Source organism: Lepisma saccharinum, chromosome 3 (genome assembly GCF_977018435.1).
Source record: "Lepisma saccharinum chromosome 3, izLepSacc3.1, whole genome shotgun sequence".
In the NCBI taxonomy this organism is placed as follows: Eukaryota; Metazoa; Arthropoda; class Insecta; order Zygentoma; family Lepismatidae; genus Lepisma; species Lepisma saccharinum.
In genome coordinates this window covers 23,667,589-23,685,038 of record NC_139231.1, presented here as the reverse complement: position 1 = coordinate 23,685,038, position 17,450 = coordinate 23,667,589, and positions in this window count along the sequence as shown.

The following is a 17,450-nucleotide window of genomic DNA, read 5'->3' as shown; positions in this document are numbered from 1 at the left end:
ACTTGCTTCATTGGTTTGATTGTATACGCTAAGTACTATAACTGCGATCCATTATTATCTCAGGTAAGCACATTTGCCAAAAATCTTTTTTCAAGTAATGCGGTAACGAGAAATACTATATAAAAACTAACTCGGTTTCGATACCCGGTAGAGGCACATAGTGGTTTGCATCCAATTTTAAACTGTAGGTCCAGTTCAATTAGCGTTACTGTGTATAAAGTAGACTTAAAGCAAAAACTCAACCGAACTTAGTTCTTTTACCCGCGTTGTTTAAATTTTTATTCTTGAGGAAATTTAAAAATGTTCAAAGTATCTTCACTGTAAAACTGCAGTAGCCACTATTAACATTAAATTTATATATGTTACAAGTTTTCAAATGTTGGACATAAATATTGACCGATAATAAATCCTTTGTTTTCGTTTTTATACATTTGGTTGCCACTACGGGAATTCCTGGACGTAATAGAATTCCAAAATTACGGAAAATATGGTGCTCAAAGTATACATATCTACTCTTCACTAACTAAGTGATTTTCAATTTTTTACGGTAGATTAAATTATTAATCTCCCATATTTAATTTTCGTACCGCAGTTTTTACAGAGCATTTCTTCAGTGAATTATCAGACCGGCTTTACAAAGTGTCTAAAGTTCAAATCACCAACCCTAAGACCTTCTGTAAACAAAACCACCTGCATGCAGAAAGCATTGCAAACTCATAGAAGTAAAATAATCCACACCAAAATCCAGCGTTGTTACAGGATTCATTACGTAAGGTAAAACAACGGCCAATTTGTAGTATGGTATACGCTGCCGCAAATGACGTCTCACTTTAAACCCAATGCTCTTTATTTTGTACTTATTGCTTCACCTTCATGGTTAACTCTTTGCACCAGTAATCATTTCCAATAAATTTGGCTTCTTTCTTGCATGCGAATTTACTTGCATTCTTTTAGACAAAATGATATAACATGGTAATGTATATTTCTAAGGTTTGATATAGATAGGAGTGTATTTGAATTTTGTTTGTAGATTTTATGTAAATTGTATCTTATGTATATAAAATATATAATGGGCATAAACAGCCATATGCAATGCTGTAAGTCCAATAAATATATTGATGATGATGATCAAAACAAGCCAAAGAAAGTTCGTGAATTTATTGCGGTTGGAAACTTTGACAAGCATCCTAATAACGATTTTTCTTCCGTTAAATATAGTGCACTTCGTAATATAACTTGGTGACATGGCAAGGCAAGATAAGTGTGAACATTTTGTAGGAATATGCATTGTAACTTTGAATGAGCTTAGAGATTTGTGTACATAATGATATTTTATAACATTGGTTATTTTTTAAAAATAATCATGTGAACAGCAAGGAAGTAGTGCCACTTTCAACATGGTGAGTTCTATGCGTTCGGGAAGGTATCCGTGTTCAGCTGACGCGGAGTGATACATCGAATCGGTGAGACGGTTTGTTTACAGAAGGTCTCAGGGTTGGTGATTTACACTATAGTAGCTTTATGAATGTCAGCTTGAAACATCAAATTTTACTTCAGTTATCCTGCTCAAAAAATGGGTGTCTTTCACCCATTTCGAGAGCTATAATACTCCATCACACATCATATTACAAAATGTTCACTAGAAGCTCCAGTGAACTGAAATTAAAAGGGATAAATCTGATTAAGCCTTGTACAGTGTATCTCAAAAGTTTTAGGACAACGACATTTTAAACTAGGCAACCCAATTTACACAAAGCGTTGGTGGGTTGCGTGTACAGTTAGGCTCAATTTCAGGGTTGCCACATGCACAATAGATATTTATAAAATACGCGAAAGAAATAAAAACAAGTATTATCGTATGGAATTATTAAAAATATCACTATTATATCGCAAGTGACAAAACTCTTTCTGAAAGAAAAAAAAATAGGTTATCTAGTATTCCATTGCTGATGAGTCTACAGAAAGGAAAAGAGGTGATAGAAAACGAAAGGTGACAAAGAAGAGGAGAAAGAGAAAGCGAAGGAGAAGAGGAAAAGTAGAGGAGAGAAGAAAGAAAGGATAGACGAGGAGAGGAGATGTCGTGAGGAGAATGGAAGAAGATTCTAGGAGAGATGAGGAAAATGGAGCAAAGAAGAGAAAAGAGAAGGAAAACGAGATGAGAGAAGAGGAGACGAGAAGAGGGGAGTGGAGAGTAGAGTAAAGGAGAGAAAAGAGAAGAAGGAAAAGACGATAGCAGTGGAGTCGGAAATCTAAGACAGGAAAGGAGATACGAGGAGTGGAGATGAGTGGGATAGAGATAAGATGCGAGTAAAGTAGGGAAGGCGATATGAGATAAAAGCAGAGCAGAAGGAGGGAAGAAGAAGGAGAAGGAGAAGAGAAGAACAGAAGGGACTGAAGAGAAGAGGTAGTTGCAGAAAATAACGTCTCAGCGTCAAGAATTGATGCATTGGTCAAATTATCGACATGAAACATTCAATAACATTTTGAAATGTATTGGAGAATGTATTAGATCGGTGCGAAATGCCTTTTGGCTTAGTTCAGAACAAGATAAAATTTTCCATGTAAGATCTTTGATTTTACCTGCGATTATACCACTAAAAACATGAATGTAATTTTAATATTCATAAGAATTATCTCCTTTTTGTCCACCTCTCGGTTCGTTGAAATGGAGATTTTGTAATTTAATATTTCCCCTCCCCCCATCGTTAATTCCAAACTGAATCATTCCGTTTCACATGGCGTGGACAATGAACACAATGGGATAGGTCTAAAACTTACGAAAATTTTCTGCCACCGGAAGGGTTTGAACCTACGACAATGAGATTGACAGTCCTGAACGGTAAACACTACCCTACAAGCTTTCGCTCCTGAAAGTAAGTAGAAGGAGCTGACCAATGTGAAATGTAGATGCAACTCTCCTCCTACATGTAATGTGCAAACAATACTTGTTTGTAACAAAGAAATCGAAGGTAGTACGACTCGGCGAAAACATTTAATGGAGAATTGCACATTCATTCTATATTTGCGGAGGTTTCCTTGCATTGAACTCGAGTGGGAAAAGGGGTACAATTAGTATGTCCTGAATTTCCACAAATATAAATAGTTATTTCATTAATATTTGTCAATGTCTTTGAAGCAGTACACAATTATCGTTAGAGTATCATAATTCACGATCGTATACATGAAAATATCCCTTTGAACGTGTGTCAATTCATTTATTTGTTTATCTTTTTTTTATAAATTCCATATGCAGGACAATGTAACCACTATACACTGCTATTACAAATAATGTTACCATGCTCTTATTTAATAGAAGGGGATTTAGAAAAAAGAAAAGAAAAGAACACCTAGTATGGAGGATCGAACCTGGGATCGTTAGCTGTCCAACCGAGTACTGCAACCACTACACCACGCCCTTAACTTCGATTGAAGAAACAATTTTCAAGTATTCTGTCCCTCCAATATTGTAAATGTCGTAGGTATACATGTAGTTGAACTTTTACTTTAATTTTGAATTGCTTTCTTGTAGTATAGCAGATATCTTCGAGATATAATTTTCCAAGTGATAAAGAAAAACGAGAATATTAGTAGTTGTGAAAATGCGAGTTATTTCTTCTAACTTATTATTGTGATTAGACATTATTAATGGAAAATATCTAGAGGCTTGAACATTGCAGGACGATATTCTTTTCCTGCGATACTGGAACAGACTAAATGCTTGTTTCCTGACGCAAGTCTCGTGTTCAGGAATGTATTTGCTGTTGCGTAAGGTAACATGAAACAATTACACCGTTTGCGAACTACCAAATCTGCGCAACGTTAGACGTAAACAGGCGGAAAATTTTATTCATAAAATCACTTCACATTTGACAGTATTAGTCAAGAGAGAATCGTGGGACACTGTGTTAAGGTGCTGGAGTAAATCCTTCTTATTTTTCTTCCTCGAAGAACAACAATTTTTAAATTAGAGCAACAGTCGTTCCGCTCTTTCTTATTTCTTTTAAATTCTTCCACATTCCTTTAATTGGGTTAAAAATAAATAAAAATATTGCTTGCATTTCTGACATTGACGTAGACAAGGCCCGTACGCAGGATTTCTTTGAGGGAGGGGCCAGACCCAAATTTATATATATTTTATTATATATTATATATATATGTGTGAGAGAGAGAGACACAGATATTACAAAATAGTTCAAATAGTGCGAGCGCCATTGAAAAGTCATAATAATTCTATGTTTACAAAAATATATATATATAAATTAAATGTTGCGTACTAGGAATTATTATTACAATAAAAAACATGTCTAATTGTGAGTTAAGGAAAAAAAATAATAAAGAGACATTCTCAAATCACGATTGCAGTTCGAAAAAGTCGATACAGGGATTGAAAGTAACGCACTGTCCTGACTAAATCGGTGAATCGGACGTCTGCTAGCCTTGCATTATGAAACTAAAACCATGCAATATTGCAGCCTGAAGACTTTTGCGCAAGAAACAGAATAATTAATGTAAAAACAAAATTGAAATGTTTACACATTTCTAAAATCGACGATGATATTTACGTAGTTATTGATAGGTTCACATTTAAATATTTCAGGGTTCGAGGGAGCATGGCCCCCATGTCCCCCCCCTGGGTACTGGCTTGACGTAGACAGTGGGAGAGAAATTTGGAGAATCTTTCTAACTAACTAACTCCCTAGCCTTCTTAAATCCGAAGGTTCATGACTGCAGCAACACAGGCCTTCCATCTATCCCTATCTTGAGCAAGTTCTATATACTCTTTCCCATCCCTACCGAGTTCCTTTAGGTCCATCTCAACGTTGTCCCTCCATCTTCGTCTTGGCCTTCCTACAGGTCTCTTACCATCTAGTTTCCCAACAAGAATCCTGTAAACTCCTCTTTCCTCTCCCATTCGTGCCACATGGCCGGCCCACCTAAGTCTTCTTGATTTAATTATTCTAATAATATCTGGACATGAATTCAAATTATGTAGTTCTAAATTATGTAACCTTCTCCACTCACCTGTCTCCTCACCCCTTTTAGGTCCAAATATTTTCCTAAGGATCTTATTTTCAAATACTCTCAATTTATGTTCCTCTATCGATGTAAGGGACCAAGTTTCACATCCATATAATACTACAGGCAAAATTACTCTTTTGTATATTTTAGCTTTTAGTTTCTTAGATATTAAACGAGAAGACAAAAGTTTATGAAGAGAGAAGAAACATGCATTTCCTGAATTAAGCCTACTTTTTATTTCCTCTTTAATATAATTTTCATTTGTTAATATTACTCCTAAGTATTTGAATTTGGGAACTGGCTCAAACGAGTTGTTATCAATAATTAGATTTTGATTATTACCTAACACATGGTTTCGGCCTGTAAGCATATATTTAGTTTTCTCTTTGTTAACTTCCAAACCTATCTCTTTAGCAGTTTTGAAAAATATTTTAGCATTATTCTTAATTGTATTCACATCATCCCCCAGTAAGTCTTCATCATCTGCATATGCTAACAACTGAGTCACACCATTTAATTTTAGTCCTTCTTTAGTTTCTTTTACCTTCCTAACAGCATATTCTAAGGCAAAATTAAAGAGCAATGGAGATAATGCATCTCCTTGTTTTAACCCATCATGAATTGTAAATTTGTCAGACATATTAATACCCACACGAATTTTACTTTCTGTTTCACTGGTGCATACTTTTATCATACTAACAAGCTTCTTAGGTATTCCAAACTCTACTAATATATTATATAATTTATCTCTTTTGACCGAATCATATGCTTTTTTGAAATCAATGAATAGCTGATGAACATTTTGATTCTATTCCCACTTTTTTTCAAGTGTCTGTCTGATGTGAAAAATTTGATCTGTAGTTGATCTGTTACGTTTAAATCCACATTGATAATCACCTATAATTTCATTAGCATATGGGGTTATTCTTGTTAAAAGAATGTTAGATAATATTTTATATGTTGTTGAGAGTAGAGAAATTCCACGGTAATTATTGCAGTTCATTTTATCACCTTTTTTAAACACAGGAACAATTATGGATTCTTTGCACTGTTGAGGGATTTCTTCTTTATTCCATATTAAACAAATTAATTTATGAATTTGACATATTAATGAATTTCCACCATATTTAATTAACTCAGCTGGTATTAAATCAATGCCAGGTGCTTTGTTATTCTTTAGCCTTTTAATAGCATCTTTAACTTCAGTCAAGTTAGGTTCTGGAACTAAAGGTTCTGCTGTGTGGACTTCATTTACTTCTAATTTATCTCCTACATGAACATTTAAAAGGTCATTAAAGTAGTTCTTCCATCTATTTAGAATATCGCTTGGATCAGCTAGAAAATCACCGTCATTATCTTTTATCAAGTTTACTTTAGGATGCCACCCCTTTCTAAACTCACTTACATCTTTATATAAATCTCTGATATTTTTATTTATGCTGTTTGTTTCAATTTCGTTAATTTTGCTTTTCAAGTAATCTCTTTTTTTACTTCTAAACGTGCGGTTAACTTCTCGCTTTATTCTATTATAATTGCTTAGATTCGTATCATCAGAGTTATTTAACCACCTAAGTCTAGCCTGATTTCTTATTTCTATTAGATTATGACATTCATTATCAAACCATGGCTTACTTTTTCTCGGTTTATGGTATCCTATACTTTCTTTAGCTGCTGATTCTATTGCATTACGTATGTGCTCCCAATTCTTATTTACGTCTGTTTCATTTATATTTTCATCATCATTTAAATCCTGCAAAACATCAAATCTATTTGACAGTTTAATTTGGTAATCTTTCTTAATTCTTTCATCAGTAAACTTTCCTGTATCAAATTTTATGACTTTTAGATTTTGTTGCTTATGATTTATCACTGAGAGTCTTTCTCTTAATTTAGCAATTACTAAATAATGGTCACTGGCACAGTCAGCACCTCTATGTGTACGAACGTCAATTATACTAGTATGCCTTCTCTTATCAATGAGAATATGATCTATCTGATTATGAGTTTTATCATCTGGAAGACCAGGTATATTTATGGATATCTTTATGTTTAAAAGTGGTACTTTTCACAATTAAATTCTTTGAGGTTGCAAAAGTAATCAATCTTATACCATTATCATTACTTAATTCATGAAGACTTTCTTTACCAATCGTGGGTTTAAATGTCTCTTCTATTCTTTAATATAATCTTTCTATTAAATTTATTATTTACATCCACCTTATGCTCAGATAGGTTTATTGACAATCGTGAACTTTTCGTTTAATAGATAATATTTGGTTGTAAACGACGGGAGAAGACTGGTCTGATTTCCTTTCTTGCTCTTTTGAGAGAATATATAATTCTACAATAGCAATCGCGTTCGGAAACGGTGAAAAAGAGTGACTTGGTTTTCAAAGGCAGACAAGCTTGGTAGGGCAGCATGCTCGCGTTCAAAGTGACTCACTCACGCTATTCAAGGCCGCTTCTTATCGCCAAAGAGTGTGCGTCCATGCACAGGGTCTACACCCAGCAAGTTACAAGTGACCAGAGTCGAATTTTAAAGAAAATCTGAAGAATGATATATTTCATCAGAGGCGGCTAGGTGGGCACTAGCTCAACATGCAATATTTTAAGTGATAATTTCTGACAAACAAGAAACCTTATTGAATAAGTATTGGGATAATAATACGTGTATCCGCTCCTTCTTAACAATGTAAGCTCAAAGACAATCTGTATTCCATTTGTTTATATTGGCAACTTGGTCAACCGGAGGTAATAATAAGGAACTATTTCGTAGATGTTCATGTAACCGTTATAAAATTACAAATAAAATATATATTCACAAGCTTAGATATACTAACAACGAAGAAATAAATTCAGAGTTAAATTACAAATGCATGTGTATAGAGTAATTCTAGAAGTACAGAGCTATATCAGAGTATTGAAATTCTTTTTGCAGGATAACGTTTACAATATTGACGCGACAGAAGAATTACGAACTGTTGATCCAAGGAAAACAAAGGGCGTAGTGTATTGGTTAGAGTTCTTGAAAGCATTGATTGCGGTCTCAGGCTCGATCCTCCATACTAGGTGTTCTTCTTTTTCTATTTTTAATTCAATTCTATTAAACAAGAGTATGGTAACATTATTTGTAATAAGAGTGTATAGTGGCTACATTGTTCTGTATATGGAATTTATAGAAAAAAGATAAACAAATAAATGAATTGACACACGTTCAAAGGGATATTTTCATGTATACGATCGTGAATTATGATACTCTAACGATAATTGTGTACTGCTTCAAAGACATTGACAAATATTAATGAAATAACTATTTATATTTGTGGAAATTCAGGACATACTAATTTTATCCCTTTTCCCACTCGAGTTCAATGCAAGGAAACCTCCGCAAATATAGAATGAATGTGCAATTCTCCATTAAATGTTTTCGCCGAGTCGTACTACCTTCGATTTCTTTGTTACAAACAAGTATTGTTTGCACATTACATGTAGGAGGAGAGTTGCATCTACATTTCACATTGGTCAGCTCCTTCTACTTACTTTCAGGAGCGAAAGCTTGTAGGGTAGTGTTTACCGTTCAGGACTGTCAATCTCATTGTCGTAGGTTCAAACCCTTCCGGTGGCAGAAAATTTTCGTAAGTTTTAGACCTATCCCATTGTGTTCATTGTCCACGCCATGTGAAACGGAATGATTCAGTTTGGAATTAACGATGGGGGGAGGGGAAATATTAAATTACAAAATCTCCATTTCAACGAACCGAGAGGTGGACAAAAAGGAGATAATTCTTATGAATATTAAAATTACATTCATGTTTTTAGTGGTATAATCGCAGGTAAAATCAAAGATCTTACATGGAAGATTTTATCTTGTTCTGAACTAAGCCAAAAGGCATTTCGCACCGATCTAATACATTCTCCAATACATTTCAAAATGTTATTGAATGTTTCATGTCGATAATTTGACCAATGCATCAATTCTTGACGCTGAGACGTTATTTTCTGCAACTACCTCTTCTCTTCAGTCCCTTCTGTTCTTCTCTTCTCCTTCTCCTTCTTCTTCCCTCCTTCTGCTCTGCTTTTATCTCATATCGCCTTCCCTACTTTACTCGCATCTTATCTCTATCCCACTCATCTCCACTCCTCGTATCTCCTTTCCTGTCTTAGATTTCCGACTCCACTGCTATCGTCTTTTCCTTCTTCTCTTTTCTCTCCTTTACTCTACTCTCCACTCCCCTCTTCTCGTCTCCTCTTCTCTCATCTCGTTTTCCTTCTCTTTTCTCTTCTTTGCTCCATTTTCCTCATCTCTCCTAGAATCTTCTTCCATTCTCCTCACGACATCTCCTCTCCTCGTCTATCCTTTCTTTCTTCTCTCCTCTACTTTTCCTCTTCTCCTTCGCTTTCTCTTTCTCCTCTTCTTTGTCACCTTTCGTTTTCTATCACCTCTTTTCCTTTCTGTAGACTCATCAGCAATGGAATACTAGATAACCTATTTTTTTTTCTTTCAGAAAGAGTTTTGTCACTTGCGATATAATAGTGATATTTTTAATAATTCCATACGATAATACTTGTTTTTATTTCTTTCGCGTATTTTATAAATATCTATTGTGCATGTGGCAACCCTGAAATTGAGCCTAACTGTACACGAAACCCACCAACGCCGTGCGTAAATTGGGTTGCCTAGTTTAAAATGTCGTTGTCCTAAAAGTTTTGAGAGACACTGTACCAAATAAATAATAAATCGGTGTCTGTTCTAACATCCATCGCACATGTTCTTATCTGGGATGGCGTCAAGATAAGTTTTCCTGAGAATTTGCGGATAAACAGGAATGAAAACTGAGGATGGAATTGGAATACGAAACCGCTGTTTCCGATCATGCATTTGAATTTCTCTCATTTGTGTGTTTAAGAATGAAGTGTCTTTCTTTCACCAAAATGCATGTCCCATAAATCAACAGATTTAATATACATAGTTGTTCCGTATCATAGGCGGGTCTTGATATTTTTCTTGGAGAAGCACAGAACATGATGTACGCATGTGAAAGGACGAAATGCTGGAAATATAACGTGTATCTTTTTTGATGCGTTAAAAACAGCTCGTTCTATATAGCCTATATAATATTGACATCAGGACAATTAGAAGGGCTTGTTTAGATTCAGCTTGTGGTGAGATAAACTGACCAGGTCTGAACCATCAAGATGGATTCCAATCCGAACCACTGTACAATGTAACCCACCCAGGAAACAAATCCAAGGCCCCTTTAGTAGTATGGTAGAGTGTGAGAAACCGGGTCACTATTTCAAAACAGTTCTTTAACTTGGTGAAAATTATATTTTCTTCTAGGAACTATCAATACAGAAAGCAGACTTTGAAATTTTTAATTCATCTGTGAGCAATTATAATGCATGTTGAACAAAAGTATGTTGTGACAAGATATTTCCCATGATACTGGGTAAAGCGGATCAGTGCTGGGTAAACCAAGTCACACAGTTATTTTATTGCTTTCACAGTGGGATCCACTAGTATTGCTGGGCAAATTGTACATGGCTATTTTCATTAATCTTTCTCTTCCATTCTATGTGTCTTTAAGCGATGGATTTTTTAATGTATGCTGGTGCAGAAGTTGTCAACAACTTGTTTTGAGTTTTCGTTTAATTCTTGAAGCTCTTATTGGGTCAAATAAAGTGCACGAACATGGTGATGGACATTTGCACGGTAATACTTATGGATCAAACAGTACATACATACTCCATAGGCAACTGTTTGCGGCCCAATGCTTTAACCCAACGTTCGTGATACCACAATCTGACATTGAAACCAGTCACCTACCGTATGACCCTTTTGAACACCGTATGACATCATGCAGAAGTCACACATGTTTCATCTTCTTCCTTCTGCTTTTGGGTCCCTTCTTCTTCTTCACGGTTTATTACCATGTTTTCTCCACTTTTTAATGTAGAAAATTATAGCATTCTTAGATATCTTGCAATTCACGAAATATTTATATCACACTTTTCATCACAAGGTATTTCTCATGTTGGTAGGGATACTGGCCCCACCTTAAGATGAGGTGTTTCAGTTGCGCACCAGTTGTGTATTTATTTCTATGTCGTCCGAATGGGAACAGCTACTAATAAAAAAATCCTGGCGTATGAGAGAATATGAATTTCTCCCCATGTTGCAGGTGGAAGTGCTTTTCCATGTGGATTATTAAGCTAGACATGATATTTGAAAACTATTATGAGTGAGAATTTTGAGAATCCCATGTAATCCTTATGAGAAAACAACTCAAAACTCCAACTTGAAGTTGCAGCAAATCGAATGAAAGTTTCCACTTTTCCGCTGATTAAAATCATAATCAATCTCTCGTGTTCCCGTTGATGTCTTTTTTTTATGCCATCTGAAGTTTGATATAAAAAAATACTCCCATAAGCGCACTGCATTTCCCCTTGTCTTCTACGGCCATCCTGGCAGTATTGCCAAACCTGATGCACATAAAGGAACTAAATTTCACGTTAAATTACGTTAAATCTTACTTTCAAGGAGCTAGATTCACGAAGGCTGAATAAAGTTCCCCCTAGGGTAATTTTAGGTGTCAAAGGGGTGAGGACGCTGCTATTGCCGTTAACTTTAAAGTGATGACAATTTATTCTTAGTTTTCCGGCGGCATCACCCATCTCAATAATCCAACGATGGTCGTATGGAATCGAAAATAAAGTATTTCCGGATAACAATACGGTAATATGTCATCTCCACGGCGCTATAAAGAAGCTGGGAGGGAGGTAAGGGGCGACGCAGCCAATATAACAATATTACGTCACGTGCAAAATGTATACTCATGGCAAAAGTGGGCCAGAGCCAGTGGTCACGGTTGTGGGCGCCCCAGTTCACAGCCAAACGAGTGCACGAAAGAGGCAGATCTGACTCCAAAAGAGATAAGTTGGCTACATTGACTCGGAGAGAAGAGCCTTCAGGAAACTTCCGCATGCTCTTAACTAGAACGAACAAGGGTTGAATATAATGCAAAGATTCCTGATACTAATAAAACATTTTCATTTAAAACAATGTTTCGTGTTAAAAATATATTGACAAAAATTCTTAATCACTTGGGTGACCACTTATCCTCTTGTGATGGGTCAGAACTAAAATATTGTGGACAGATAAGGAGATCTTGAAATAGGAATGCAGGTGCGACTTCCGATCGGGCAATGTCATTGCTGAGTCAGGAAAAGTGAGAGACATTGGCCGGGAGGAAGTAATGGCTGATCGGGAATTGCGTTTGGAGATATTTGGGAGAAAGTGGTGATAGGTAGAGAGAATGGCGTGCTGAAGTGAGGAGGTACCAGGAGAGGAGAGAGATTGCTTTAGGGAAGTGAGAGGATCTTCTTCTAGTCCGCATTCGGTTTCGTATGGTCTGGGTGTCGTAATAAATATTGGGTGAGAAATTAAATCGAGTGTCTCTACCTATATATCCCCGTATTGCCAATTAGGCAGTTCAACAATATACTTTTTATACAGTTCTCGTGGGAAAGTTATGTACTAATATATGTAGCACGAAAATAATGAAGAAATTAATTCTAAGCGAAAACAAAATAATGACCATACTTACCACACTAAAAGAGTCAGTACATAATATACCGTACAAGAGGGACAGGTCTGTTAAATAATCTTGTTTACTTATTTATACGTATAGGCAACAATCCATTGCACTTTAAATATTGCAATAACAAGAGCATTAGAAAGCTTAAATTTGAACGTTTAAAACTTACATTGACTGTTTTTTCTCCAGCTGTTAGAGAATGGCACCAACAAAAAAGTCAGACCAACCTCAACTGACGCTCTTCCTGGGCTCATTTCTTTACGGAGGTGGGAACATAATATTGAAGCTGGAATGAATTGTTTCCGTTTGGTCTGCCAGTTATAAAAGCGCAAATTTAAAACCACCCAAATTCCCATCGTCTACCCTATTTGTTTGTATTAATAGATTTTGTGAAATAGAAATAGTTCTGCGTTATTTGAAATAGTAATGATTACTAGAATATTTTTGTTCTTTGAAATTTAATGTTATCAATACTTTTTACATTTAACCCCCCTCCTCCTACGTTTTAGCAATAAATCACCGCTACTGATATATAGATTTTTAAGGGTCAAGCACAGTAACGATGATAACCTCCCAAAACCGGCCCTTACCCCTTCCCATTCCCCAGGGTGCGAAATCATGGTGAAGGAAAGATATTAATTTACGCACACACACACACACAGACACCCCCCCCCCCACACACACACATACACGTAGAGACACAACTGATTGTCAGAATGATCGTTATTAAAATAAGTAAAATATCTATTTAATGTGGGTTTCGTTACTTTAAGAGATAATTGTAACCTTACAGTAAATCTATTACTGAGATTACCTAATGAGATAAAAAGGTATTCACCATTCATTGTATGTAGAACAGAAACTTCTTTAACTTTTGCAGAAAATAGCGAAATCAGACCAAATAATTCCCTACTTCATGATGGATGTGATGGGCCATTATCCAGGCATTGCAGGATTATTTGTGGGATTAATTCTCTGTGGGACATTGAGGTATGACCTTCATTACTCCTTTATGTACAATATACTCGTATATACTATTTATCTTTTTATATTTGTGAAAAGAATATGTAGTATTCAAATTAAATGCCAAAATATGTGCAGCCCGCTTCTTGGATGATCGAAAAGAAAATAATACAAAGCCTACAAATTAATGTAGGTATTTATTAGGAGAAGACAAACGGGCTCAAGTCAAAGGACACTTCATACACTACTTCTCAACATAGTGTCTCTCCGGTTTAGGCATTTATCCCAGCGCTTCGTGAGGTTCATAATGCCTGTCTCGTCGTCCTGCTGTCGGAGCCCAACCCTTGCTTCGTGCTTGACAACATCATCCGAGTGAAACCGGCGTCCTCTGAGATGCTTCTTCAAAGGAGCAAAGCGATGGTAATCGCTCGTAGCAAGGTCCGGGAAGTATGTTGGATGATGGAGCACATGACACCCAAAACCCTCCAGGCCAGGACGTAAGCATTGGGCTCCGACAACAGGATTCCGAGTTATACGAGACAGGTATCATCAACCTCATGTAGCGCTGGGATAAATGCCTGAACCGGGAAGGGACTAGTAGAGATGTAGTGTATGAAGTGTCCTTTCACGTGAGTCTGTTTGTATTCGTCTAATAAATACCTATTGGAATTTACAGGCTGTGTATTATTTTTTTCGATCATCCCTAGTACTACATGATAATTGAAATGAAAATTGTATCATTGGGACAATGTGCTTCTTGGACCAAAGGTAACAACATACTTAAGAAAGGGAAAACTGTTCGTAAAGGAACAGCTTAATATGATCTATTGAGTATAATGGCTGCCATCAATGCAGATCTCTGTGGTGGAGTAGTTAGCACACTGGGCAATAACGCCAGGGGATCTTGATTTCAAGCTCGACCTGGGGATGGACGTTGCTTGTTAGTGTTCCTTCATCATCATTCATCATCACATCGTGAATGTTCAGTACCAATTGAGTGCATGGAAGTTCCCAAACCAGCGATTCCTTAACTTTTCAACACCAATTATACCTGTCTTTATTCCAATGAAAGTAAAGACATTATATTAACAATCGGGAAGAGTTCAACATCTTGAGGTGAAATTTCCAAACTTTATCTCGATTTCGTTTCTAGTAAACTACGAATATTAAATACCTACACTTTTGTGATTGGAATCGAACTCATATGCTAATTTATTAGAATATACAAAAGTTTCAAGTTTGGTTAATACTTTCTGCAAAAACCAAAATATATTTAAACTCTTCACACATTTTATTAGAACAACGTGTTTAACTATATTTCTTCATTCCCGAAATATACACAAGCATTAATATGCAACTAGAATTGCACTGAAATTCCTTCGGCGTATAGAACAAGAGTCTCGGTATAAAATAATATATAGCTCAGATGTTTGACAAATAGCTTTATGACACATGAAGTTCAAAAGCTGAAGAGCAAAGCCTTGACAAGCAAAGACGTATTTATGGTGGTCCAGGGTGTCCGGACCCCCGACTCCCCCCCCCCGAAAGATTTACCAAGTACTAAAAATAAATAATGAAAATATACTTGTTTAGCGTTTGTTGTATAATCGATGGTTATTAACTTATTGGAAGGCAAGGATTATATTAGGATCATATGGCTTTGAACGACTTAAGGAAGAAGATTTGTGCGCACTACTACTCATAATAATATGCATAAAATATTAATCAGAAACCTTACTTTTCTCCAAATTCATCTAGCATCACTTTTGCTATTCAATAAATATTCAATTCTTCATCTGTTTGACATTAGTTTCATTGACAGGGCATTTATTTATGTAAATTATTTCGATTTTAATAACAGATAAGCTACATAATGAATATGTGCTGTTATGTCTCTACTCTTATACCGTCTGTTTATCTATTCATTTAATAAAAATATAATATTAATTTACATATTGTAATTATAATTAATTTGATTTAATGTAATTATTTTAATTTAAGCATTATTATTATTATTATTATTAATAATAATAATAATAATAATATTATTATTCCTGAGATACGTATATCTAGATACGTCGTCCACTGAGAATGTAAATGTTCTATGTCCAATTTATCATTTATTTAAGGAGAGCCCTTTAAAGTTTGAGATGATATATTTATTGGACCTTTCTCACGATTGTGCTGAAAGTTTGAATGACTGCAAAGGCTGATATATTGATGCCTCTCTAAACATAAGTTGTTGTTTGTTTAGGTATTTATGCTGTAATAAATAATTTAAATTTCAGATAGAACAATTGAACGCAACACCAGCTTTGATTTGAGAGTGCCAGTGTTCTATCTACCAGATTGGACACTGCATTCTGGAAACGAGATTGAGATGGAAAAAAAATATAATTAATTTGTCTTTCGGTAGAAAAGTAAGATAAATGTAATTTGTATTTTGGAAAATCAATCAACTAGTTTCATTCCATTATTATTCAAAATGTTTGTCTGTTTACAACAAAGTAAGAACCGAAGACCACTACTACAGCTAAGCAGCTCCCACAAGTGGCTGAAGTTAGAATGCAAGTGGTTTATCTCACACTCGGATGGTGCTTGTGGTTGGTTGAGGAAATTGTCCTAATGTTATATTAGCTTTTGGAGTTTACATGCTCGTAGCTCCTTGCAAAATTCTGTACATGGACCAAAAAGACTCTCAATATATCAGTATTGGTTGTATGTTGGCATCAGACGATAGCAAAGCTGAAACAATTACATCCCAAATAGACCACAGCCAAAATATCTCGATTTTTAAACCATTTGTAGATAAACATTTACATTGTCAGTCTGTTGTTAAGAGGTAAATTATTCTCATAAGTAAATTATACTTATGAGCAAATTATTCTCATTAGTCAGTTCGTTTATAATGCTATAACAATAGAGTGTCGATATATCAAACTTCCTACATAGCACTTGGTGGCTGCACCGTTAGCACATCTTCAAAACTAACTAACTAACTAACTCTCTAGCCTTCTTAAACCCGAAGGTTCATGGCTGCAGCAACACAGGCCTTCCATCTGTTCCTATCTTGAGCAAGTTCTATATACTCTTTTCCATCCCTACCGATTTCCTTTAGGTCCATCTCAACGTTGTCCCTCCATCTTCGTCTTGGCCTTCCTACAGGTCTCTTACCATCTGGTTTCCCAACAAGAATCCTGTAAACTCCTCTTTCCTCTCCCATTCGTGCCACATGGCCTGCCCACCTAAGTCTTCTTGATTTAATTATTCTAATAATATCTGGACATGAGTACAAATTATGTAGTTCTAAATTATGTAACCTTCTCCACTCACCTGTCTCCTCATCCCTTTTAGGTCCAAAGATTTTCCTAAGGATTTTATTTTCAAATACTCTCAATTTATGTTCCTCTTTCAATGTAAGGGACCAAGTTTCACACCCATATAATACTACAGGCAAAATTACTGTTTTGTATATTTTAACTTTTAGTTTCTTAGATATTAAACGAGAAGACAAAAGTTTATGAAGAGAGAAGTAACATGCATTTCCTGAATTAAGCCTACTTTTTATTTCCTCTTTAATATAATTTTCATTTGTTAATATTACTCCTAAGTATTTGAATTTGGAAACTGGTTCAAACGAGTTGTTATCAATAATTAGATTTTGATTATTACCTAACACTTGGTTTCGGCCTGTAAGCATATATTTAGTTTTCTCTTTGTTAACTTCCAAACCTATCTCTTTAGCAGTTTTGAAAAATATTTTAGCATTATTCTTAATTGTATTCACATCATCCCCCAGTAAGTCTACATCATCTGCATATGCTAACAACTGAGTCACACCATTTAATTTTAGTCCTTCTTTAGTTTCTT